General features: G+C 38.4%; 1 protein-coding gene across 8 annotated transcripts in view; it reads left to right on the plus strand.

Annotated features, from left to right (window-relative positions):
* Positions 1–25,371, plus strand: part of GREB1L (GREB1 like retinoic acid receptor coactivator) — a 133,212-nt gene that overhangs the window by 16,387 nt on the left and 91,454 nt on the right. For 2 of the 8 annotated variants that reach the window (XM_021551540.3, XM_085571993.1), the window contains exon 2: positions 10,393–10,458. The exons of the other annotated variants lie outside the window; for them this stretch is intronic. The gene's annotated coding sequence lies outside the window, so the exon portion shown is untranslated. The remainder of the gene's footprint in view (positions 1–10,392; positions 10,459–25,371) is intronic. 8 annotated transcript variants of the gene reach the window in all.

The raw sequence follows: 25,371 nt of genomic DNA on the forward strand, positions 1-25,371 counted from the left end.
AATGAAAAATGAAACCCTGTTTTAGATATTTGGAATACATTTTTTGTGTCTGACCTAGAGAAGATGAGTGGTTGTTCTTATCCAGATTTTCTCTGAACCCTTAAAAGAGCATTACTAAGCTGTATGACTCAAATTGTAGGGAACTGACAAAAAGTCCAGTTCTTCCGGCATCTGGGGCAAGCAGCTGAGTCCATGACCTGTACAGATGACACTGCAGTTAGAATACAGTCCTGCACTTGTCTTTGTTCTTTCTCTGCCTGGGTTGTACTGCACTTCTTCTCTTAGAACAGATCTGATGTGCCCTTTGTTCAGATAAAAGCATCTCCAGATCTCCCAGGCAGAAGGCACACAAAATGTGGCTTACCCTGCAGACAGGAGGGCAGTAATTCCAGAAAGGGAAGTTGGTAGAAGACTGGCATCTGCTTGCATTCACCTTCTCATGTTGCTTTTGCAAGGATGGAATTATTTATGAACATTTTTTCCCCATCTGAATGCAGTCAACCAGAGTCTGAAGAACTGCTATTCAATGTCAGGGTGTTTGGCAAAGGTTTTCTTTTGGGAGAGGAAGCCCAGAGGTAGGGTCATGATGAGCTGCTTCTCCATGCTTGGTGGGTTCATTGTATGTGCCTGAGGTATTATGACATTGTCGTGTCAATGTCCCTGTTGCAGTTCTCACTCAGCAGCCATTTTTACAGAACTGACAGCAGTGCCATCCTTAATATGGGTTTGAGAAATCTTCCTCTGTTGTGATAAAAAGGCCTATTTGTGGTTTGCAGAACAGAGTTTGGGCACTGTAACAATGATACAAGGATACAAGGATAAGAATGATGTAACTCTTTCCTCCCCAGCCAAAATCCCCAACTCCAAAACCATGTGCATCAAAGGTGCAAAGTGCCAAGCTTCCCTTCTAGGAAGGTATGGCCATCAGCACCACTGACAGACTCTTCAGGGAGAAAGCAACAAAGAAAAGGCTTTTAGAGAGCCTTTTGTTTCCAGAAAATAGCTTTCTGAAATTAAAACATTGAAACTTTGGAAAGGAAAAACCCCATGTTCTTCAATGGAGTTACATGGCCGATTAGTTTCTGGTCTACAGCCCTGTTCTGTGTTGGAAGTAACTGCTTAGGTGAACACTCACCTTTAAAAGAGCTCCAGGCGTTGGGCATACTGGGGTGTGCCCATCCTCTAATCTTTGCTTAATGTTCTGAGGCCTAAGCTAATGTCTCAAAACCTACCTTCTCATATTTCTGAATAAAATGTGCTCTTTTGAACCTTCTGGCTAAATGTTCTTATGAGTGTGCTTTCCTTTGCAGAGATGAGCCCATTTCCCACTCAGAGTGGGGAACAGCCAGTCCCATATATATATCTAAAAGACATGTGAGTGGATCAGAAAGTATTCTTCCATATGTAATAACTGATTGATTTAATCTAGATCTTCTTTTTGATTTAGCTCGTAAGTTGCAGTTGCCTGGAGATACACTGCTGTTTTGCTCTATGATCGGTGCTTTGAAAGTATAACTTTGGTGTTTACTAATAATGTTTAACATGATCCAGACATTTCATATAATGTAGTGTAAAACTAGAAATCTGGACTATTGCATGTTAAACAAGCGTTGCCTCTGTCTGGTACTGCTTTATATATGTGGGTAAAGGACTGCAGAAGACTGCAAATAAGTGCAGGATGTAACTCCTACTGTGTCAATGTTGTCCTGGAATGGCAGTTTCTGTGAATGGAAAATAAATACCTTACCAGCTGAAAGAGAAGTGAACCAGTGTAAGGCAAGGCCAGTGTCTCTGAACTACTGTTACTCTCTGACTTTTTGATGCAAAGATTTTTGTCATCACATGATGACCAAGTAGACCAATATTTCTACTTTTTTTGTCCTTTGCTGAGCAAAGATATATTCATTCCTTCCCCACCCTTGCTCTCATGAGGTTGAATTTCTTGCTCATTTTTCCAGTGGTTTTGTCTGCAGGTTTTTTCAGATTCTTTTCCTAAGTGACTAGATAGCAACAAAGAGTAAGGGGATGGGAGTAAAATTAAACCAGCTAAAGCCAGCAGCTGGGAGATCTTTGTTCTGTTCAGTCTTGACCACAAACTTTGCAACAGACATTGGTGGGGGTGGGGGCATGGATCTCAATTCTTTATCTTCTTAATTTTCATCTCCTCCTTCATGAGTAAAATGGAAACAAAGTGTTACTTAAATGAGTAGCTAAATTCTTTATAGTGTTGTTGTTGAATTAACATACTCTGTAAAGCCTGTAATAAACTGTGGTCTTACAGAAATATTCTGGGAGGATGTACTGACATTTTTTTTAGTTTTATTGCAGTACATTTGTTTAAAGTGAATTATCTAAGTACCATGAAAGTAGATCTTCGTTTTACTCTTCGTTTTGGAATGCAATTTATTAGTGATATCCAGAGGGGTCAGTAGCATAAATAATGTTTGTTTCGAGTCGAGTCGTGTTGGGTGCAGAGGAGGGGGGGTTCACAGTGAAGAGCTGTTTTGTTTGGTGTGGCTGATGAGGAGTGAGGCTGGAATTGCTCATAGCTGTCATTCAGGTTTTGTTTCAAAGTCCAAGGACCTACTGGGAAAAACAAAAAGCTAATGAAAGCTGACTGTATTTCAACCCAAACCCTGTGGAATCCAAAATGATGTCCTGACACTGCGTGTATTCTTATTCTCCTGCATTCCCGTGGTTACTAAGGTAACAGGTTTTTAGAGGCTTTACATCTTCATTGTCAAGTATTTGCTACACTTATTGTTGCTGTTTGCAGATTAGGGCAATTTAAACAATGCCTTTTGAAATGGCAACCAAAAAAAAAAATACAAAAAGAAATATAGTAGAAATAGATGTAATGAATCAATTGCCTTCCCTTGTGTAAATTTTCAGCGCTACATCTCAGAAGCTACTCACAAAATGTCACACTGGTCTAGTGTAGGGATTTTAGGCAGAGGAAAATGCTTTTTTTTAAATCATGTTAATTACAGAACTCCAAATACAGATGTGAGGAGTACAAAATGTGACTTAGTACCTTTTTTGACTACAGAACTGTGAAGAAACTGAAGTTCATGTTTGTGTCAGGGTATTGTCTCTCTACTTACAGTATATCTGAGAGAGTGACCCAAATTTTGTAAGCTGTGTTATCTACTGCATCTGTGAAATCATACTTGAAAAATTAAGCAACTGGGAAAAAAATTACTTTTTTTCTAACAAAGAAAAAGGTAGAACTCTTGTACTTGAACACACTTTACTGATGCTTCTCTGTCCATTTAGATCAAGCAGAAATATGCTCGTTCACATCTTTACTTTAAAAATGGATTATAAATGAGATGGTCAGGCTTTTAAGTGTATCTCCAAGAATACGATATTTAAATTGATTTAGTACCTGCTGACTTCTTGCAAATTAGTGCATTGCTGCAGCAAAAATCTTTAGCCTCTGTGCTATTAAAAAAAAAACATTAGTGAAAGTAGTGAAGTCCTTACATCATGATGATTTGTGCTACGCAGCTGAGGTATGGTACATAATGATTCCACTTTGCCTGACAGAAATGTTTCTAGTTGAGAAGAATCCTGCTAGACAGGGCAAATACAGCTACTGTTCTCTCTGAGTGTCCTTGAAATGAGTCCTTTGCTGAGGACTCAAGAGCCCTTTTTTATTGGACAAACCCATGCAGTGGGTGACATCCCCATGCTGCTGATCACCACCAGTGTTCATGCTGTCTTCATCTGGGCAAGACTCTGACTATGCCTGTAGACTACTTATTTAATAAAGGTGAAACAACGTTATTACTGCTTATTTGCAGCTAAATAGTTTCTTTGGAAGCATAAGTGATGAGGTGGGGGGGGGGGGGCCCTGTTGAGCACCATTTGATTATGGTTTTGCAGATGCTGCTGACGGTGGCTTGTGCTCAGCTAGGCATATGTCTGGTCTCAACCATCTCTACCCCCAATATCAGCCAGAGGTAACTTTCTTGAGGTAGACAAGACTTAGGAGTCTAGTGTTCAGATAAGTACAGAGCAGATTACCCCAGAAAAAGGGAGGTGACAGATGGGTGGCTGACGCCAGAGGGGTGAAGCTGAATGCAGACTGAATTAGTCCCTGCAACCAAGGACAGAAGGTGCTTGGCACGCAGCTCTCACAAGTTATTGTTTTTAAGTGTTTGTAGGGAAGCCTTTAATTTGATTAGGTTATTTCCTTAATAGTTTTGTACTTGTGGTTGTTACATTGCCCTGGACAAAAGTGTGATTTGACATCAAAATGGCAGTTCACATTTAGCTTTAGCATAAGCCATTTATCCATGACAAGATTTAAATTTTTCTGGTACATACAAAAAGCTGAATTAATGATTGTGTATGTATGTATTAAAATAGGTATACTTTTGTGAGACTACTGAAGGAAAGGTCATCTTTCTTCCATCTCACTAAAAAATATGTATAATGCATAAGAGAAATAAGGTGTGTAATTCAAAAAAATTATGTAGTGCATCATATATTTCATATATTTACAATTGTTTGTTAATTTTTTTTAATGAAGTTTTTTAAAATTGCTTAAACCTGTTGCTATACTTTCAGCACTTCTTTGAGTTTTTTGAAAGTTGTAGAGCAAGAGGGGGAAACAAATTTATTATTAGTGCTTTGTGAAGCTTTTGAGATTCAAAGCTACCAGTATTCAACATGTGTCAGTTGTAAGCTTACTAGGAGGGCTTGTAAATTCCTTAGTTGGGAAAAAAAAAGTCTCTGAAGTGTAAGGTTTTTAAGGACAGACCTGAATGCAGAAGAGTCCACAACAACTTGTTTTTTTTTAAAAAAAGAAATAAAATAGAAAAGTCATAGTACTGTTTGACAAACTTGGAATAATCATTGAAAGCTAATGTGGCAGGAAGCTGTAGCACCCACTTGGCAGAATTTTTCCATCCTGTAATAGGTATCTTCCTTCCCTGCTGGAACAGGGATGGACATCCACCCATCTCTGATGTATGGAGTGTTTCAGAGGAGTTTGGAGGGGCCTCCACTTTAGGGAGCAGGGAGGATATCAGGGTGCTTTGTTCATGCTTTGGTATTCCAAATCTAACCAAATATCATATAAAAGCATTTGCATAGGCTTCAAAGGAGCCCTCCACTTTGCTAGTGAAAATCAACCCTGCTCCCTCCTTCTTTTGGTCTCCCACCCAAAAGGCAGGAACAAGTCTTGCATAATGGCCAGTTTTTCAACCCATTTTTTTCATCGGTGCTATCTCTTTTGGTTTTTAAAAAACATGATTTTTATCCCTTTTTGATCAACTTTTTAGATTACACTTCTAATACCTGTTGAAAACTTAGTTTTCATGATAATCTTAAGAAAGGTTTCTGTTGGACAGGCTTCTTTCTCTTGAAGATAATTCTTCCAGACAAACTGAAAGATGTCAATAAAATTAATATGAAACTTAAACTTTAATGAGTCATTAGGTACATGTTCTTCCCTTCAATGTACTGGTCACTGATTAGATTCTAGGAGATTCTACTGGATGCTTCATAAGTTAAGAGTGCCAGTCTTGACAGTGAATTTGAGATCAGAGTTTGGCAACTTTGATTGAAGTTTCGGTGTTTTTTTTTTCTTGGTTTTTTTTTTTCGTTTGTTTGGTTTTGGTTTTTTAAGCATTTCATTTGTCGTTGTTTGGGTTTTTTAGATTTGTTTGGTTTGGGGTTTCTTTAATGGAAGATTTTGAATGCCCTTATTTCTTTATAGCAGCCAGAAGAATTTACTTCTTACTTGCCTCTAGATCTTTCAACAGTAAGTTATTACCCTTCAGTGAGGAAAAGGGTATTTACCGCAGTAAGAACCAACTGTGGTGGAGCACCAGAGAAAACAGGAGGAGTTTCTTTTTCTGTATGGTTTGGCTGTTAAAAGCAAATTGAATTTAAATTCTGAGCTGACTTAGCTTTTTGTATTCTTACATATGGCATACATTTCTGCAATAGTCTTAAAAGATTTTGAAGACTGAAAGTATGGGTAAAACCAACAAGATGAATTAGTTGCTGGAATGTTTAGTGTGCTCCTAGCTCAGACAAGGGAGTGACTTTTATTCTTTGAGGATAAAAACAACTTAATGCTTTAGCAGACATATAATTTCTAGACTAATTGCATAGTATTTAAAACCCACAAATGGGTTATAAATTTGCATTATCTGCAGCAGATGAAATTTTTTTCTACTGAGCCATTAGGTAGCTTACCAGTTTATTCCCATTGGCAATGATGGCTGCTGAAGAGGCACAGACATTGCAGGATCAAGCTATAAATTTAATTTCTGGCACATTGGAAGCTCTTCAAAGTGTCTTTTATTGGCAAAGAAAATTCTTGCAATGTAAGTAAGTATTGTGTCTTGCAGCCCACATTGAAGAGAGATGGAATTAAATATAAGAATATTCCTTTGGTTTTGATGAAATGGTTTTCTCTGGGAGAACAGAACACAGGAATAATTCAAGAACTCTTTTAAGGCTTCAAGATTTAACTACTTTATATCTTCTTCAAGCAGCCTTTGCTGAATACCATTTGCTATATAAGAAACACTGACTGAATAAGTTGGGGGTTTCTCCTCAATAACTGCATTAAAGAGAGACTAATGAAAAGCATATTCTTTTCTCATCCTCATTTTTCCTTTAAACAGGCTTTGTGGAATTTCCACACAAAAATTTTTAAGAATGTCCCATTTTTTGACATGGCAACTCTTGAATCTGTGTGGAAAAGCTGTTGGTCATGCACTAGGACTAAAGTAAATAATTCATTTAGTAACCTCTTCATCTGACACTTCATGTTATAATAGAAAAATTATTATCACATCTCATTTATTCAGACTATCTGAACTGAATGTATCCAGTAATAATTAAATATTTTTCTTAATTAAGTATATGGGGTTCTACAGCCTCTGGTTAGATAGGTGTTGGTTGAATAACCTTATGAGAGAAAATTTTGTGGTTTTGAGCTCTGTTTCACAAAACTAAAGTACAAGACGAGTACAAAAGATTAGTTGCAACTAACTTTGGCTTGCAGCAATGAAACCAGTGGAAACCAGAAGGCCAAGGGGGTTGTCTTCCATCTGTGCTGAAGATGCAAAGTCATGCTATCTATAGGAAAAGAAAGATGACATTGCCCTTTAGCCTGGGTTTAATGTAGGTCATTTGGGTCAGCAGATGACATGACTTTAATGGCCAAACTACTTTTAACAATTGCCTTGGGCAGTGTTTAATTTCACTGATCCTTGCCAGCCTTCAGGAGAAGAGAGAGGAGAAATCCACCTTATCTTTTGGTTTTCACACAGTGATGATTTAATCCTCTTTTGTATTAAAATTTCTCTAATGAAACCTGTTACCTAGAGGACACTTGTTATAGTGGAACGCAGCACAGGTTTGTATGAATTTTCAGAATGAGTTGACAAAGATGTTTGTTTGTGTTCTTGTTGGGCTGTTCAGCTGCCATGTGCAGAATTCCTAGTCTGTTTAAGTTGACCCATGGTTTATTACCTCTCTTTCACATGCAATATCTTCCTTCTCACTGCAAACCACTGTAACAATCAATTATACTCTAATAACAGAAGAGGAAGGATAGAGCTGAATTCCAATTGTCCTACTGTTTTTCCATTCTGGCAAGGTACTGGAATAGCTGTTCAGGGAATATACAATGTTCTCTTTTGGAAATATCTCAGTATACATCTTAGAAAGCGCATGGATGTGTGTCAGTTTTATATAGATGCTCTGAATGGGCTACTGCCCAGAAGCAATGCTATTAATGTGCTAGCTTAATGGTCTTTAATGACGGGAGGTAGGGGGGGGGAAAGACAAAGAAAAGCAAATGTTGAGGCATTAGTGGGAAAAGAAAGGAAACCAGAGCAAAAAAAAATTATTCTGCTATGCACATGCATCTTTAGGACACCTACATTTTGAAGGTCACATGCAATTTGTTTCCTTCCTCTTGCTTCTGTGATAACACATATTAAGAATGGAAAAAAAATGGAGAAAGAAATAAGGTTGATCCAAGTGTAGAAAAACTGCTACTATGTAAGGATCAACTACATTGACTAGACTTCAGCCCTGCAAATTCAGCAGAGGTCCATAAAATACTATGGGACAGAAGGTGCAAGCTATTCACGTCTTCTGGAGGAAAAGAACTGAGTGGCATCAAATGAAATTAGCAGGGGCTGTGCTGAATGCAAACAAAAGGTGATAATTACCAGAGTGAGGTGGGTTATCACACTCCTTTCTCAGGGCCCAGGCGTGGTGCTTCCTAAAGCAGCTGGATAAATTTATCATTCCTGTTAAATGGGCCTTGAGCTGCAGATCAGTGGAGGTTGGGAGAGTATTTCAGATACTTAGGACTGCAGGAACATCACAGAGTTTGTGACAGTATCTGCTGTTGGCCACTGTGTGACCTAGGGAAAGCAGCCTCTGGTGTGGCTTTTAGGTATGTCTGCTTTTGGGCTGATCTGACCACTTCACTATTCTTCTTTGATTAGTATGGGTCACTCTGTTGGGTGAAGTGGGCTGCAGAAAGTGTTCCAGGTCTGCTCTCACAATCATTTTCTGCAGGCATTGAGCCAGTTGAAAGCAGCATATGGGTGTCTTGTCTGCACCATGTTGGTTTGATAGGTGATAAAATTAAGTATTGACAAGCAATTCCAGGAGTGCCAGAACTGAAGAAGCCAGTTTCCTAAAGATTTGCCTCTTTCTTTGTTAATATACTCTGATTTAAAATGTTTTCTAGATTTAGGATGTGGTTAGGATCAGCCCTTCCAATAGTTTCCTGTTGTACTACCATTGCACAGTCAAATGTCCTGTCTAGCTGGCTAAGTTTCCTCATGAATATTGAGAAGCTGAAATATTTTTCAGAGCTCTGTTCCTCTGTTTCATTTGTATGGAATTGTGGGTTTAAGAGGTTGTTGACAGAAAACATATCATATGAGCCGTGTTTCTCTTGGAAGCCAGGCAAACAGAAATAGTATGAAATAAATAGAAGTAATACAAATAAGCCAAATAATCCTTAATCTTGCCACAAAGTAGTAATAATATAGTTAAAAAAGTCACATAAATATAAAAAAACAGATTAATGTTAATCTTTCTAAAGTTTTGAGTGTAATAGAGGTCACTACTCGTGGTTGTGCACAAGAGCAGTGGGGTGTGAGTGTGACATCCTATTTTTCTTACATTATTTAGTAACTGACACATGCTGTGTTCTTGCTGGTTGTTAACAGCATGTGAATTATGAGGCCAAAGGGGTCTTCCTCATGACAATGGCTAATGTTTGCAGAAATGCAAAGGTCACGATCATGACTACTTTTTTTAAAATGCCAACTGGATACCAATGACAATTACTGAACTAGACAGTTCTTAAAGGGTCAGTTTATTGACTTACCTTCCCTGCTTTGTGAGGGTTGATGGAATCAAAGCAACTGCCTGGCTTCTGTTCCGATTTAAGTGAGTTTACCCTTGGATAGTTTTCGTTCGTATTCCCATGAAAAACAGGAGCAACTGGTTCACTAGTTGTATTTTTTTTTTTTTTTCTGTGAAGGGCTACTTGATTAGCAATATTATTGTCATCTTTAGGAAAGAAAAGAAAATCAACTTATTAAAACATATTTTGTGGTTTTGAGATAACGTTCATTTCCTTCTAAACTCTAGTTTAAACTTTAATGGAGAAAAAAAGTTGGTGGCCTTTTACTTTCAGATTGTAAGTGCCAATGGTGACTGTAATGTACTTTTTGAAAATAAGTTTTTAAAACAAATTTGAATATTGACATCTTTGAGCTAAGCCCAGGATGTTAAATAAAGCTCTTTACTTACCTGTGGCTGAAAATATGTGAATGAATAGTTTTGGTTTTCTAACAGACAGAATGTGTTTGGGGGGAATTGCAGCTGTAGGATAAATGGCCATAGGTTGTGTCTTCTCTTTCCTAGCTCAGGTGTTCAAAACTGAGTGTCCATGAGCTTAAAACTGATTCTGAATTAATTACTCTGTAATGCAGTGACCTTACATCTGTGGGATGCTGGAAGTCTGCACTGCAACGTTTAATTTAGTTACCCCTTACAGTGATTAAAAAATTGAAGTAGAGACATGAAAGTTATTATTTGTTACTTTGAAAACCATACTTTTCAGTTACTGTACTGAATGATTTCTGGAGTAGTAAAATACTAGTCTAATATTTTAAGACAGGGCAGGTCACACATCAGGAAGTTGAGTCACTGTTGGAGTAGACACAGTGCTAGGCAGTATCCTTCTTTAATAGCTTGAGAAGACAAGAGGTATTAGATGACCGAATCATTTTCCTGTGAAATTTTTGCTGTTGTGATTTTATTTTCCTGGTTGCCAAGACTAAATGTGGAGGTCATCTATTTTTCTTTTATTTTTTTCTCTTTACACAGGAAAGTTTCATCAATATACAGCTGGTTAGTTTGAACCTTGCCTGAATTTGTGGCCTTCTGATGCAGGTATGGTAGGAGTATGGTAGATGTGATACTAGAACTTAACGGTTTACAAAACCGTTGATTAATTACTTAGAAGAGGACTTTGGCTTTGTGATAAGAATCTTTGTCTCAAAAGAGGCTGGAAATTATGCAATCAATGACTTGGTGTTTGATAATAGCAAATTCATATGTAATTTGTCTAAAGTTAAAGAAGTTGGTCTAAAGCCAGATGTATCAATGCAACATTTGAGTGTAAGCTTAAAAGTTCTTGTTTGCATCCCCTTGGGAGCTGGAGGGTAGTGGTGGCAAAATGAAGGATAAAAGTCTTGCCAAGGTTAAAACCAGCAGTGAAGGAAGAGTCACTTTTAGAAACAAATGACAGGAAACAGCAAATACTTTTAGACAAATTATATTATTTTATTGTTTTAAGTAACTGTAGGTTAAATTTATAATCGGCTGAGATTTGCAAGTGGTTTCTGTGGCACAGTTCAGTATCCTAGTGCTTTTCCAGACTTCAGTCATATATCTGAAACTTTAGGCTGTTGAATGGCTGTTGAAGACTACTCTGTCCCCTTAGTTCAGCTGTTGGCAGTTTTTGGCATCAGGCATACAGCTGGAGCAATTGCTTTTTTCGCAGAAGGGAAAATACTGTGAAAACATTGCTCTTGATTGCTTTTTTTTTTTTTTTTTTTAATCCTTGCTGTCTAATTACTTTGTACTTGGCAGGAGTAGATTTAATCTTGAGTTTACATCTTTGCTGTCCCTTCAGAAATTAGCCAAAGTTATCTAAGATCCGAAACTTCTAGTTGATTCATGCTTAGAAACTTCCTAGCACTGCACTGCTAAAATTCCATGTCCCCTATGATCCTGTTACAGCCTGCAGCTGTACAGCCTTAGTTGTACCCCTGCTCCTTACAAGCCTTCTGAAGATAACACAATGAGGGTGAGGAGGTTTTAAGGGTGACTGTTGTGTGTGTGTGACTGTATGACTTTACTGGTTGGATTTAGGCAACTTGCAGGTGGAAGATGGTGAGGAAATGGAAATCATCATGGGGGGAGTAAACAAGGAGGCTGAGAAAGATAGGGAAGCTTGAAGTGAAGGATATAGAACAGAGAAGGATATTGGATTGGCCATAATAGAATTTGAGGGCTTGGAAACTAAAGGGAAAGTGTTGGAATCTGTGGTATTAATGATTCCGAGATTATAAAAAATCTCTGTCTTTCTGCCCTGTTGCCAAAGAAGTCATAATTCGTCTGTGCTGGTTTTCAAGGTTGTTTATTCTTGCTCATCTCTAACATGTTCTGCTGCCCTGCCGCAGCTCTGTCCTGCAGGGCAGCGTGTGGGGCTCTGCCCTCAGTGGGATGTTACAAACATTATACACCAGAAACTACGTGTGCTGTATTTACAATAATGTGCCAATATCTGTCACCTACGTTCAACAGTGTGTCCCCAGCCTAAACCAATAGAAATATGCCAACACTACAGTGAAACATGGAGGGCATGAAGAAGGAGAAAAAGGACAAGACACACTCAATTTCCTCCATTTGTCCCATTTGGACCCCTAATCTAGAATCCTAAAATTTTACTTTTGCACCCATGCCACACTTAATTATTACTCATATCAAACACTTAGAGCTTGTAATTCATCCTGTAAGACTGAAAACTCTTTTCCATGGACAGAGATCAGAGACAGTGTCTCTTGGGGCTCTGTACAGGGAGGTTCCTGACCCCCTGCCAGGGTCCCAGGCCTTCCAGGACAGCCAGAGGGAAGCTCCGGATTCCCACAGGAAAGAACATGTTAAAAGAAATCAAGATTGGCTGGATGACGAGGAAGTGTTTGAGAATCAGAAAGGGAAGTGAAGGGGTGTTGAAGGCAAAGCTGGGCAATAACATAGAAGATGTTGACAAGGAACCTGAGAACTGCTGAGATGATGGGGGGAAAAGTGTACTGGAAGCAAGTGTTTCTGACAAATTTGTATAAAAATAGGCATTGTGGATTGTAATGAGTCTTGGGATTATGGGAGAGAGCTGCTGATCCGGGATAAAACTTCAGGAGTTTTATCTAAACTCTTTTAACTTCAACCCCTATAGAATGACAAGAACTGGCACAGTGTGGCCTAGTAAAAAGGATTCAGATTAGGGAGAAGGACTAGTCTGGAGTTTGACAAAACAGTTGGGAGAGGAGACAGTAGGGTTATATCAGAATAATATGTTTCCACATAAATTTATCCATTGCAATACCTAAAAAAGGATCAAATATTTTTTTCACTTTTCTGCTGTGTTTTGGGCTGACTTGGCTGGACACTAGATGCACACCAAAATCACTCTATCACTTTCTTCTTGAGCTGGATGGGGGAGGGAAAATACAGAAAAAGGCTTCTGGGTGGAGATAAGAACAAGAAGAGATCACTCACCTATTACCATCAAGAGCAAAATAGACTCAATTTTGGGAAATTAGTTTTAATTTATTACTAATGAAGTCAGGGTAGGGTAACAAGAAGTAAACCCAATTCTTAAACACCTTTCCCCCACTCTACTCCTGGTCCTGGGCTCAACATTATGGGTCCTCTCCTACTCAGAAGTGGTATTCTGTGATATTTCTCTCCCTGCTCTTCTGCAGCAGCACTATCAGTTCATAACATGTTGTCTTTGCCATTCCTTCTTCCTCAGGAGGAGGATTTCTCACACTCTTCCACTTCTTCATCAGAGGGTTCCCTTTTCACAGGGTGCAGTCCTTCAGGAATAGACTTCTTCAGTGTGTGTCCTTTATGGGGTCACAAGTCCTCCAGAAAATCTGCTCCAGCCTGCTCCATCAACCTGCTCCAGTGTTGGTTTCCCAAGGGGTCACAGCCTCCTTTGAGCAGGGTTTTGGGTCCTTCATAGGCTCCAGGTGGATGAATCTGTGTTCCACCATGTACTGCAGTTCCATTGGCTGCAGGAGGACATCCTGCCTCACCATGTTCTTCACCACAGGCTGCAGGGGGATCTCGATTCCTAAGCCTGGAGCACCTCCTCTGCCCCTGACCTTGGTGTCTGCAGAGTTTTTTCACATGTTCTCACCCTTCTTTCCAACTGCAGTTGCTGTAGCACATCAACTTCTACTTGTTCTTAATTCTGTTATGCCAGAGGCACTACCATGGTCACTGATGGGCTCGGCATTCTGCAGCATGTCTGTCTTGGACTCCACTGGCATTGCCTCTGTTGGGCACAGGAACCTTCTAGCAGCTTCTCACAGAAGTCATCCTTGTACCCTTCCACCACCATAACCTTTCCACACAAACCAGACATGCTATCAATAAATACCATCTTTTTGCTGGCAGGTCTTGCCTTATTACTGGTATTCTACATGAAGCATCTGACTCAAGAAGAGGAACTCCAAAGAGCTTTTCTGCTTCCCATTTGCCAAGCAGACACGGGAGAAGTGAGCACCACAGTGTTCTTGCTGATCTATGGGAATACTGGCAGTGCTGCTTGACTTCTGCTTGTCTTTATGAAAACAGACCATCAACTAATAGTTGCACTAATCAACTAACAGACCTCCTCCCCTGTTTGGGGATTAATTATCCCCACAGATACTCAGCAGTCTGATCACATGCTGCTGGAGCCAGGACATTGGTGGGTTTGGCTTAGTTGTTGGGTCAGGCTGTGGCTGGGATAGAAAGGAGGTCACAGTCAGGGTCAGGAAAACCCAAGGGCAGAGACCAAAGAAGTACAAACACATTAATCTTGAGGGCAAGGCAGGGGTGTGGATGCCCGGCTGTGATGTGGAACGTGGGAAGTGCTGGTGTGCCAGAGCAAGCTGAGGGCTGAGGCAGAGGCTGGACTCCACACTAGAACACTGGAATGCTGAGAAAGGAGGCTGGTGAAGCAGGATGGTCGGGAATGAGTCTCAGCGTATCAGAAAGGAGGATCAGGGATTAGATGTAGAAATTGCAGCATAATACATAGTTTTAGGAAAATTGGCAAGCTCACAGAAAACCTTCTGTAAAGACATATCTACCACTTTCTGACGGTATGGCTGAATTTGGGGCAGCACAGTGGGGGACTCCTTTCATAAGAAAAGTTCAATCAAAGCACATTTGTATAAGTGAAGATCCTAGTGTTTTTTCCTAACTTACAGCAGATGCCTAGGCTTTACTCTGTGTGGAGACTGTGCCACAAATGTATTTGTAATGTGTGGTGGTTTCCTTGTTTTGTCCCAGGCATGGCAGGTACACTGGCACAGACAGAAGAAAAATACTTGTATGGTGAAACCACATTCTGAGCTCTGATTTTACAAAGGCTTATGAAGAAGGTCCTGAAAGCACTGTTAGGAGAGTAAAATCAGTTCTCTGGGAAACAGTTAAACCCACAAATTATTACAATTATATGCTTGGCTGTTTCAGAAAATTAGAATTACTAACTTTTCATTGAGGAAAAGAAGGAGGTGTGTGTGAAAGCGGGTCTCAAATGTTGAAAGAAGAAAAAGTAATTAGTGAGGTTTCATGTAGGTGAAACCAATCTCACTTAAGAAGGCTAACTAGCCCCTCATTTTCATGACTGTAATAAACATTCATTTATTCCTGGCTGCTGGCAACATAAAGTAGCTTAACAATTAGTGTGGGATGGGCTCATCTGTGGGTGGCATGTGAGGTAATACCAGTTATTCCTCAGGGGAAAACTCATACCTAGCTACCTATATTTTTACCACCTCTAGCACACTCAGTGGACTGGAGTTCTGCACCTGTGGCTCCAGTGTATCCAGGATGGAGAGTGTGTGGGATTTGAATCTGAATTTCCATGGAATTTTGGCTCAAACAAATAAAGTGGGTTGCACTGTCTTCTGTAAGGTGGAAGCTCAGGTAGAATTAAGCTTAAAAACTTGTATAAATAAATACAGGTTTACAGATTTGAGATGTGAGGAATTCTGTTGACATATTCAACGTTAATTCAGTGCTCTGCATGTGGAAGGGGAGAAAGTGGAGGCAGAAGTGACTTGATGTTCCTTCAGACTGTCTTAGTGTATAACACAGGTCAGAGCAGTTTCCCGGTGGTTTTCATGCTAAATCTTGGGACATGGGAGAGGTATAATAATTTAATTTTATTTAATTTGGTTTTCAATCCATTAAATTTAATACTTATCATTTAATAATTATCATTTGCTGTTCGTTTGCCTGGGTTTTTTAACTATTGAGGCACACACAAGGTGCTTTCCTACTATTTGTTCCACAAGACTAGATGATGTTTTGGTGTATGGACTTTGAAATTTTGTGGGTTTAGGGTGAGAATGCCTTAAAAATGTAATTTCTTGCTGGTATATCAAATTGAATCTGAGAAGCATTTCTGTGTTAAATACAGTTACATTAATTGAAAGAATATTTGAAAATAAAGCTGTTTTTCCTTTCTTTTCTTCTCCTCCCAACTCCATTCCCTGAACTCTAGGGAAAGCCTATTCATTTGTAAAGCTTCATTCTTCTTTCAGGACTGGTATTTTGGGAGGGCGGTCACACTGTCATTTGTAAAGGGGCACATCAAAACATACAGTTTTTATTTCTTTTTTTCTACCTAGAGTGTTCATCCTGCCTCGTTTTGTTGCAGAGAGTGTAGAGTGTTGCACAGGATGGGATGGAGAAGGGAAACAGTGACAGAGAAAAATACAGTGCTTAATTTAATAAAATTTAGGTTTCTGTTTTATTGTTATTTTGTCCTTTTTGTACACTGGCTTTAGAGGAACATTCAAAATAGTGAATCTATTTTCTAAGTTTAGAGAAGTGCTGTTTATTAGCAGCAGTTGCAGGCAAATTTTTTTGTACCTACCACAGTTTAATAAGGTTCTAATGACAGTAAATTTTACTAAAATATTTTGTATTACTTAGGAAAACTGCCAATCCACAAATTTCTTAAGTATGAGGACATGCAGTTGGTGCAGCCAGTATTTCTTGTATCTCCCCCTGCCCCCTCCCCTTTGATTTACTAATAACTCTGATTCTCTTGAAAATTTTCTTCCTTCCCCACCCAACAACTGCTTTATAGCTGACAAAAATAAGCAATTTCCTAGCCTTATCCTCTACCTACAGAGGTCATAAAAATTGCTAATGGAAACGCTGTTGCCTTCTGTTGTGTGATTCTAATAGGAAACGGATCACTGCAATTTATGGGGTACTTACCCTTTTCGGTACATGATGAATGGCTCACTTCAAATGATGCTTCCTCATTGATTTCCAAGTATTTATCACCAGAAAAGACAGAGCAGGAAGAACAGCATTTAAACATGAAGTTGATTTTGAAGATGTTGTCTTTTCACTACAGTGTGAATTCATGGCAATATAGCGTTTGCTCTAATAGGGAAGCAAAAGATGTGAAGTCAGTTCTTTACATTGCTCTTAAGATTAGGTCTCTGAACCCACTTTTTGTTATGCTGTATTCGCTTTCTTGCCTGTCCTTTGCTAGAGAGAGTGAGAGGCTTACTCTGTGCAGAGGTTTTGCTCACACTCTGCCTTGTTTGCTGCCATGTTTTTGAAACAAGCACATAAGATATTTGTATGTCAGTAGTCTCTTTGCTGTCAAGCTTTTTGGGATATTTTCTCTTAATTCACAGAAAATCTATATGCAGATAAATTCTATGCAATATTTAGCAGGTGACTGAAATATTTGTATTGGTGTGGTGTTGTTTTATTTTGCTACATGAAGTATTAGAAGAGACCCACTGAATCTGTTCCATTTTTATCTGGCTGGACTGGACTGAATCAAAACAAAAACCATCTCATTAATGCCTGCAGTGGTCATATAACCTTTTTCCGTGTGTTGCTGAATTAATCACTGTGCAAAACCACATGTAAGCAAGGTAGATCATGGACAGATACAATTCTACAAAATATTTTTGTTTTTAAATTGCCAAAACTGATACATCCCTGTGCCAAGTAAGATAACTTGCTTCAATTGAGAAGCATATTGCAGCTTTACAGTTTGTAAGACTGGCTTAAATGTCATTGACTTGACAGTTTTTGAATACTGCAAATGGTTATAGCTATGCAGTAACTAAAATTATCATATTTTTAAATGGTAATGTTAAAACTTTTTTGTATTCCTCATTTCCAGAGAGTCCAATATTAGTTAATTAGATAATATGCTAGCAAAAATGAGGTTATGTTTATTAGAAAAAAGCATGGAGTTTTCACAAGTCACTTTGATAGCTACCACTGCAGTTAGGTTTACTATTACATGGAAATAAACTGATTTTTCATTAAAGAATATTATATGAAACCATTGATATAAAATGCACCCATTCCAGAGAACTTGTAATAATTTTAACTTTCACTATGTAAGAGCACTTCTTTATACTATTCTCTTACATTATTTATCTGTTTCTTGAGATTATAACCTTGCTCCTTTCTTATTGTAATTAATGTGATTTACAAATTTTTAGTTTCAAATCATGATGCAAACAATGGAAAAGAAGAACAAAATCTACAGATGAAGTCTGTTCAGTTTCCATTTTTTTTTCCTCTTTTTCTGAAAGCTGTGTTGAGTAAATCTCTAAACAGCTACCAGGCTGCACGTGGATGACTGACAAAATGCACTCTGTATTGTTTACTTCCATTGCTAAGATTTATAGAATTGGTCTTCAGATGTCTCTAGTGTAAACATACTGGATGTCAAAAGAAAACAAGTGAAGACTGTCATACCTCTCTGATCAATTTGCTCTAAAATAGGCTTAGTATAATGCACAATTTCTTTCTACATGAAGAAGCACTTTTCTGTAAAACCACTCTTTTCAGCTGTCCTTTCCAAAATCAGTATTATCAAGTGCTCTGTTCTTAACTTCACCTGCTTTCTCATGCCACACTGCAGTTACTTTCAAAAGAAGAGCTCTCATACTTGTGTGAGATGTCTCACATAAAATAACAACAAAAAACTAGTTATCAGCCTTGCAGAGCACTAGATTATATGTTCATATTCTGGGCTAAAAGTTGTCCTATAAAGGATTGCCTCAATTCCCACAGTGTTCAAGTGGAGCTGCCACAGTCAGTGATTAATCTGTTTCCTTTGGAAACGGATGTTAATTGGTTGGACACTGAGTAATGGATGATGGTATGAAGAATAGATGCAACTTTAAATCTGTGTAATATTGGAACGTAAAAGATAATTGAAATAGTATCTTTGAAATACAGAAATAGTACCTGACTTGTTAGAAGGCAGGGAATAAACTATATTCTTTATCTTGGGTATGTGTAAAGATATGGGTGGAGAAAGGGAAGTTAAAAATATAGTTGTTTACTGTACTTCATTTCAATTAAAACCAGTATAATTCAAGTAAATGTATCTGCTTTTCTTTGTGACTTAGGGTTTGGTGCACATGCTTGAGTGGCAGAGGACAAAATGTACTTTTTGAAGATAAGAAATATTCTAAATAATGAGAACAACATGCACTGAACAAGCACAAATCATTCAGATACCTCTCTAAATTGCACATGTTGAATTTAAGTGACTCAAAATTAGGTTGAACTAACAATCTAAAAATACATAGAACCTCTTTTTTCTAAATCCTGCTTTTAGAATTTATGTTCTTATTTGTACATCAAAGAGCTGTTGACAGCAAGTCTCTAAATGACTGGCCCAAATCTGAGTTGAATAATATTTTGGAATGAACTGTTCCTAGTCTTTGCTCTTCTAAACCAGCATTGTCTCTGAAAATGATAAACATATATATTTGCACTCTTGCCTTTTGCTCTTAGTGGTGGCATGGCCTGCATTGAAAATCTCATGCCTGGAGATCCTGACATTTTGCTGCAGCTAATGAGCATCTGAGTCTTGATAGTCACAGAGCTGCAATGGGCTTGTTTGTGCTGGTTTTGAGTAGTGCTGGAAGATCTGCTAGTTGGGATTTCAAAACAAGGGCAATTGCAATAAAATGCTGACAGAATTTTAATAAAGTTACAGTTGCTTAAAGAATGTTCAAACTTATTTAACTTGTCTTTTCACCTTATTATCTGCCTCACACTGTTAATATGTAAATGTAAGAGCTGATTACAAAAGAAATTATGTAGGTTCATGAAATATTTTAACAGTACTACCCAATTCTTTTATTGTCTGTGCTGTAATCCTTGGCAGAGCTTCATGGAAATGCAGACTTCAATGAAAAATATTGACCTGAATTATTAAAACCATGTATGGCTAAGAGTAGTCCTATGAAAGCTTTGGATAGAATTCGGATTTTCTTTAGTCAAATAATTTAAAATAATCATCTTTAATTATAAATCAGTAGTTTAAAGAGAACTTTGAAAACCATTTGTATTGCTGTTTGTCTTTTAGAGCATAGGTGAGAGAGACTCATATTGAGAGGAATCATGTTTTCTTTGGTAATTCTAGTAGGGGGTTGATTTTGAGGTCTTTTGTGGAAGGAGAATTTAAATAGGTGACTTAACAAAGTTGTGTTATCTCTAAAAACAATGATACTTTACTATTGGTCATGGTTGAAAGTCTTATTTTACTGTAGTCTAAAAAGCATTGGGTTTTTTTCATTGAAGGTGAATGTTTGAACAGAAGATTCTGTTGTAAATGAGAACTGCTTATTGCTTTGAGTTTCAAAAGAGCAGATTTTATTTAATCTCTGCTAGCTGTGTACTGCAGAAGAGTACTCCACTGGGCTTCCTTCTTCAGGTGCCAGGTTCTGCATTGTTAGAAGGGACAGCTGTGGCTGTAAGCAAAAAGTCAGAGGAACTGTTTTAAAATTCCAATTTTTTCCTTGCCGCTTAGTGCTCTTAAATAAATACCGACTAAGCCTGTTACATGTACTGGGCTTTTTTTTGTTTATTCTATGCCTTATGTTTCTTTCTGTGTTGTTTTCTGCTCTATCTGAAACAAGTGTTATGTATTTGCTGTTTAGTAACTTGTAGTATCCCTGCTTTTATTTTGTGGATAGCCAAAACTCCTGGTATATAAATGAGTTGGCAAATAACGAAGTTGCACAAACAACCTGTTATGAAACTTCATCACCATCAGTCGCCTCTAGTACAGAAATACATTTTGTTTCCAAAAATACAAACTACTAAGTATTTGCATGTTTAGTGCAGTGACCTGACTTTTATTTTTATGCATCAGAACTTAATCACAAGCTCAGTAAAATTCTCTGTTTGGATAAAGCTGATAGCAGCTTATTGTCCATCAGTATAAGATGGAAAGTCATGTTCTTTGCTCTATGAAGGGAAATGATTATATCCTACAAACAACTGAATGGTGAAACCCCCCTCAGAGGGTGAGCATGGAGAGGATGTCAGTCAGAATATTCTTATTTAAAACTCTGAGGAGTCATTCAGTTTCAGGATGGAGCTTCACTGCTGGAGTCAGCTTTCTCTTCAGTGCTCCTTCAGAGACTGACATTACACCTACAGCTCCTAGTGTTAATAGAACTGCACCTCCCTCCATCTGCAATTCAGACATCAGGATAGGAAGAAGCATTTGATCTGGTTAAAGCTTGTCACAGTGCTGTAAATTATGACTTAGAATCTTAAGTAAGCCAGAAGGTACTAGTGAAGGTTGTTATTAAAGCAGCAAGCATAGTCTTTATCCATAGTTTTTTCTTCACTAGAATGAATTCATTGCCCAAGTACCCTTTGGCCTCGTGTTTCCAAAGGAATTCTGAGTTTTTAGTGAAGAGAACCGCTCATTCAAACTCTGCTAGCTGGTACCTAAGTGCCCAAGAGGTACTTAGCATGGGGAGGAAAACGCCTCACTATTTTTTTGTACTCACTATTGTGACTATTATTTCCAACAAAAAAGCATCCACAGTCCTGCTCCATGAATTTGCTTTAAATGAATGTGGATATGCTAACAATCTTCTAGTTAACATATACAGGGGAATAGCACCAGTAACAAATGCACTGCCTTCTTTTAAAGTAGCAATTTGCTATAAGGAATTTCCAGTTTGTAAATATCCTGATCCATTCTATCATCATACAGAAAACCCACAATCATGGTATTTCTTTGTATGTTTTCTCAGTGCAGTGCAAAGGTACGTGACTGTTTAGAGAAAGATTTGACTTGGATAGACACTGACCCCAGGACAGCAAGAAGCTCCATGTGAGCTATCCAGTCCACTGGTCAGAACATGATGCCCACAAAGCTGCCTGCAGCTGTGGGTGGGCTCTTTCTGCTTCTTGAGCTGCCTCCTCCCTCCAGATATCTTTGCTCTGCGTGTGCTGGGAAGATAGAGCCTAGTCAGGGCTGTAGGTCAGCTCCGTGCTTTGTTAACAGAAGAAACAGACTCAAAGGCATGTCTTATCTTCACAGGAGCTACTGCAAGTCCCAGTACTCTCCCATTCCACCACTGGAAGAGAGCCACTCTTTTGTTTTCAGGCATGTAATGCAAAATTCATCAGTCAGATACTGAAATTGTTGTACTTGTTGTTAAACTTCACCTCTGACTGACAGTCACTCAGCTTGCTTTTGGGTTTTGCAAATAGGAAAGGGAATACAGATCTGTTGGAGGTACAATGCTAGTGATTCTTGCATGTTTGGAGTCTCATTGAAAATAACCCTTTGCAGTTCGCTGGTGATCTTCAATGCCCTTGTCCAGTTCCTGTGATCCAGTAATACCCTATATGTGGCAGTAAACACTTGATAAATTTTTATCACTGACTTGACAACACAGAGAGGAAGTGTTCAGCTGAGGAGTAGAGAGCTCTTGCGGACAGAAAGCTCTCTGATCTCCTCTACTCTGGGGAATTCATGTTTGCCTAGCCTGGGCATTTTTAAAGCTTGCATTTACCATTTATTGATCTACATTTTTTTCCCCCCTCTAGTCTGACTCAGCATTCCCAGTTTTAAGAAAATAGGTAGGACTGCAGTCCAGAAAAAAGGCATTATTATTTCTGAGGCAAAAAAGATGGCTTGCATATGAAGGAAGACAGTTTTTTTGGTAGCTCATCCTAGGGGAATGGGGAAGAAAGGAGACAGTCTTACTTGTATTTTCACATTCCTTATATGACAATCTGCATTAGTAGCATTTGATATTTGGATTAGAGAATAACCTCAAATTTTGCACCCTGTAGTTCAAATATTCCTTTTGTTTTCCATGACCTTGTGTTCCACAGCCCTTTGTTCATGTTTACCTTTTCTCTGGACTCAGACTGCCTAGCCCTGCTGCTCTGTGTCTCATCAATTCCAGCCTAGTCCCTTCCAGTGTAGAAAGTCTCCTTTCTTCTCTAGAGACATGCAGCAGAGACCACCTTGCTTTTTGTACCTATGTCACTTTTGCCTCCCAGCTGGCATCCTCCCTGCACTTAACTACAGGTCTTTGAATTTCGATGGTCTCTTCACCCATGCCAGCATTCCCCATCTCTCTTTCATCTATCCTGTTGGCACAAGGACCTAATGGTCTGTTGGTTCCTAAACCCAGATGGGGAAACTACTATAAGGAAAAGTAGGAGACTACAGGTGGTTATTCCTATTATTGCCTCAACATCTGCAAGCATAAAATCCCAGTGAAGAGACAGGGAGATCTTCCTCCAGGTTGTGGCTTACAGTATTCTTGAGAGAAAGAATGTGTAATTTTTTACACTTGCTCTGACATAAATAATACTTAACTGCTCCAGCCTGGTTGGTATCCCTTGAAATTGCATATAGTTTATGACAAGAACACCATGTTCACTTTCTGAATGGCTAATTTTACTTGTAAATAGTGGTAGTTGTTCTGGTATGAATGAATGAAAGAAGATTGCCTGGAGCACTGGTCTAGGCCAGATAGCACAGGTAGTTATTTTTATGGAACGGTAAGTCCTGAATGAATCAGTCAGGGTCAGAATGGTATAGTTAAACCCAGGAGTTACCAAGTTCCTCTGACCCAGATGAAGGTCTTTTTCTTAGCAATTTCAGTAAGAAAACGCTGGCTCTTGCATGGGTCTGCCTTGGTGGTTACATTGGTGAGACACAGATTGTGGTCTGATTTATATTTGAAATAGATCACCAAGAACTGAGTTGGACTTGCCCTGGCTGGCAACAGTTCACAGAGTGCCATGCTCTGGTCCTCTGTGACCTGGACTCATTTCCTCTGTGACCAGCAATTATCAAAGAATTAAGAGTTTTTAAAAGGTATGATTAACACAATGTCCACCCTTTATGTAAGTATAGAAAATAATTACGTGAAAATATAATTATGCCCAAATATTTTGCTTAATGTTTTGGGAAGATGAGGGAGATGAGTGGAGTTATATAAATATACATACATATAATGTGTATATAAGAAAAATACATATTTTTACATGCAAACCAAATGGTTTATGTATTAAATATCTGTTTCTGAGAAGTGTGCAGAATCTTCTTTACATCAGGATACCTGGATTTTGGTTATACCAAATCAGTATCCTCAAAGATATTTTACTAGTGTGTGGTTTGGTGTATTTTGTAGTGTATGGAATCCCCCTTTTAGGAGCCATTGTATAATGTTTTTCCCTCAAAAACTGGATTTTCTTACAATGTTAGCAGTAAGATATGTTAGAGCTTGGGGTAAGTAGGGGAAGAGGAGGAAATTTCAACTACATTGTGAGAAAAATGATTTTGAGTAATTAGGAATACCTAGCAGACTGAGGGAGAGAAGGAAAGTGCATGATCCTGAGCTCACAAGGGAGAGTGAGAAGAAACCGTAATTCAATTCAGAAAGCATAATCTGTGCAAAACCTTTTTCTTTACAATTTCTACTCTTTCAGTGCACAGCAATGCTGACTGTCTCTACAATTTGTCTGGATTTTAAATCAGATCAGTGTAATTAGCTAACTTTACTTATTAGCTTGAGCTGACTCTAGTGGCACAATGGTTGAATTGGTTGCCATTATATTTGTTTAACTGCTGTAAAGTAAGATTCTAACAATAGGTTCCTACACTTAAATAGCACTGTCGAGCACTGGTGCCCTATCAATCAGTCAGACCTCTCCCTCCTGCTGTCTGCTCTGATAGACAGTTCTGCTGATGTGGGGACTCTGGAAGAAGAGATCAGGAAGAAGGGATGATGGATAAAGACCATCTCCTGTCTTGGGAGGAAATCAGAAAAATCCTTTCTTTGACTATCAACAAGCTGCTTTGTCAAGGTGTCAGAAGATTAATTATGCTCATGCAAGAGGCGAGAGTGGCTGTTTTCCGTGCCGGTTTTGGTGTAATGGGGTGGCATTCTTCTGAACCATGGCAGAGAATTGCAAAGAAAGAGGCTTAAGAGATTTCAGCCCCCTAACATCACTGTCCTGTAAACGTTTGTAAAGCTCTTAGGCACACATCCACAGTACTGTGAAGTTCTCCCAGTAATTGATTAAAGTGTTTGTTTCGAGTGCTGTATGGACTTGATCTCGTGAAACATTTGGTGACAACCTCTGTTAAAAGTCTGTCAGCAGTATTGGTAGTTGGGACTCTTTAAGCTTTCGACAAAAACATGCAGAAAACTTAGCATAACACTAAACATGAAAACATGCAACCACTCACTAGTTTTTGGAGTTTATAAATCAATGAAAGGGAAAATCTCCAGTGTCTGGAGTATTTCATATTGGAGCTGAGCAAACCTGCTTTGTGTTTTCTTTTATCCATCATCCTTTTGTATGTTTTTGAATAAATTAAATGTAAAGTATAATAAAATATGGCAAATTTTACATTTTGAATTAATCTTTTTGGGAATAAATAAAATGTACTAGTTTTAATTCTGAACATATTAGATTTTGCTAAAAAAGGGGGTTTTGGGGTTTTTTCTTAGAATAAATCTAAATAGTAGACTTGAAGAAATTCACTACTTGAAATATGAGGTCATTTTAACTAAATCACTTGATACATTACAAGAGTATCTTCAAAAGTTCTTTAAATTTTGAACAAACTATGTCAGTAAAAGTGCTCCTTCCATCTGGCCTAATCTGTCTAACTTAATCCCGTGCCCAGATGAAGAGCATTTTTTGTAATCTGCTAATTTGAGACAGTTTTGGGTT

The sequence above is a fragment of the Lonchura striata genome, chromosome 2 (genome assembly GCF_050655825.1).
Source record: "Lonchura striata isolate lonStrDom1 chromosome 2, ASM5065582v1, whole genome shotgun sequence".
Classification (NCBI taxonomy): domain Eukaryota; kingdom Metazoa; phylum Chordata; class Aves; order Passeriformes; family Estrildidae; genus Lonchura; species Lonchura striata.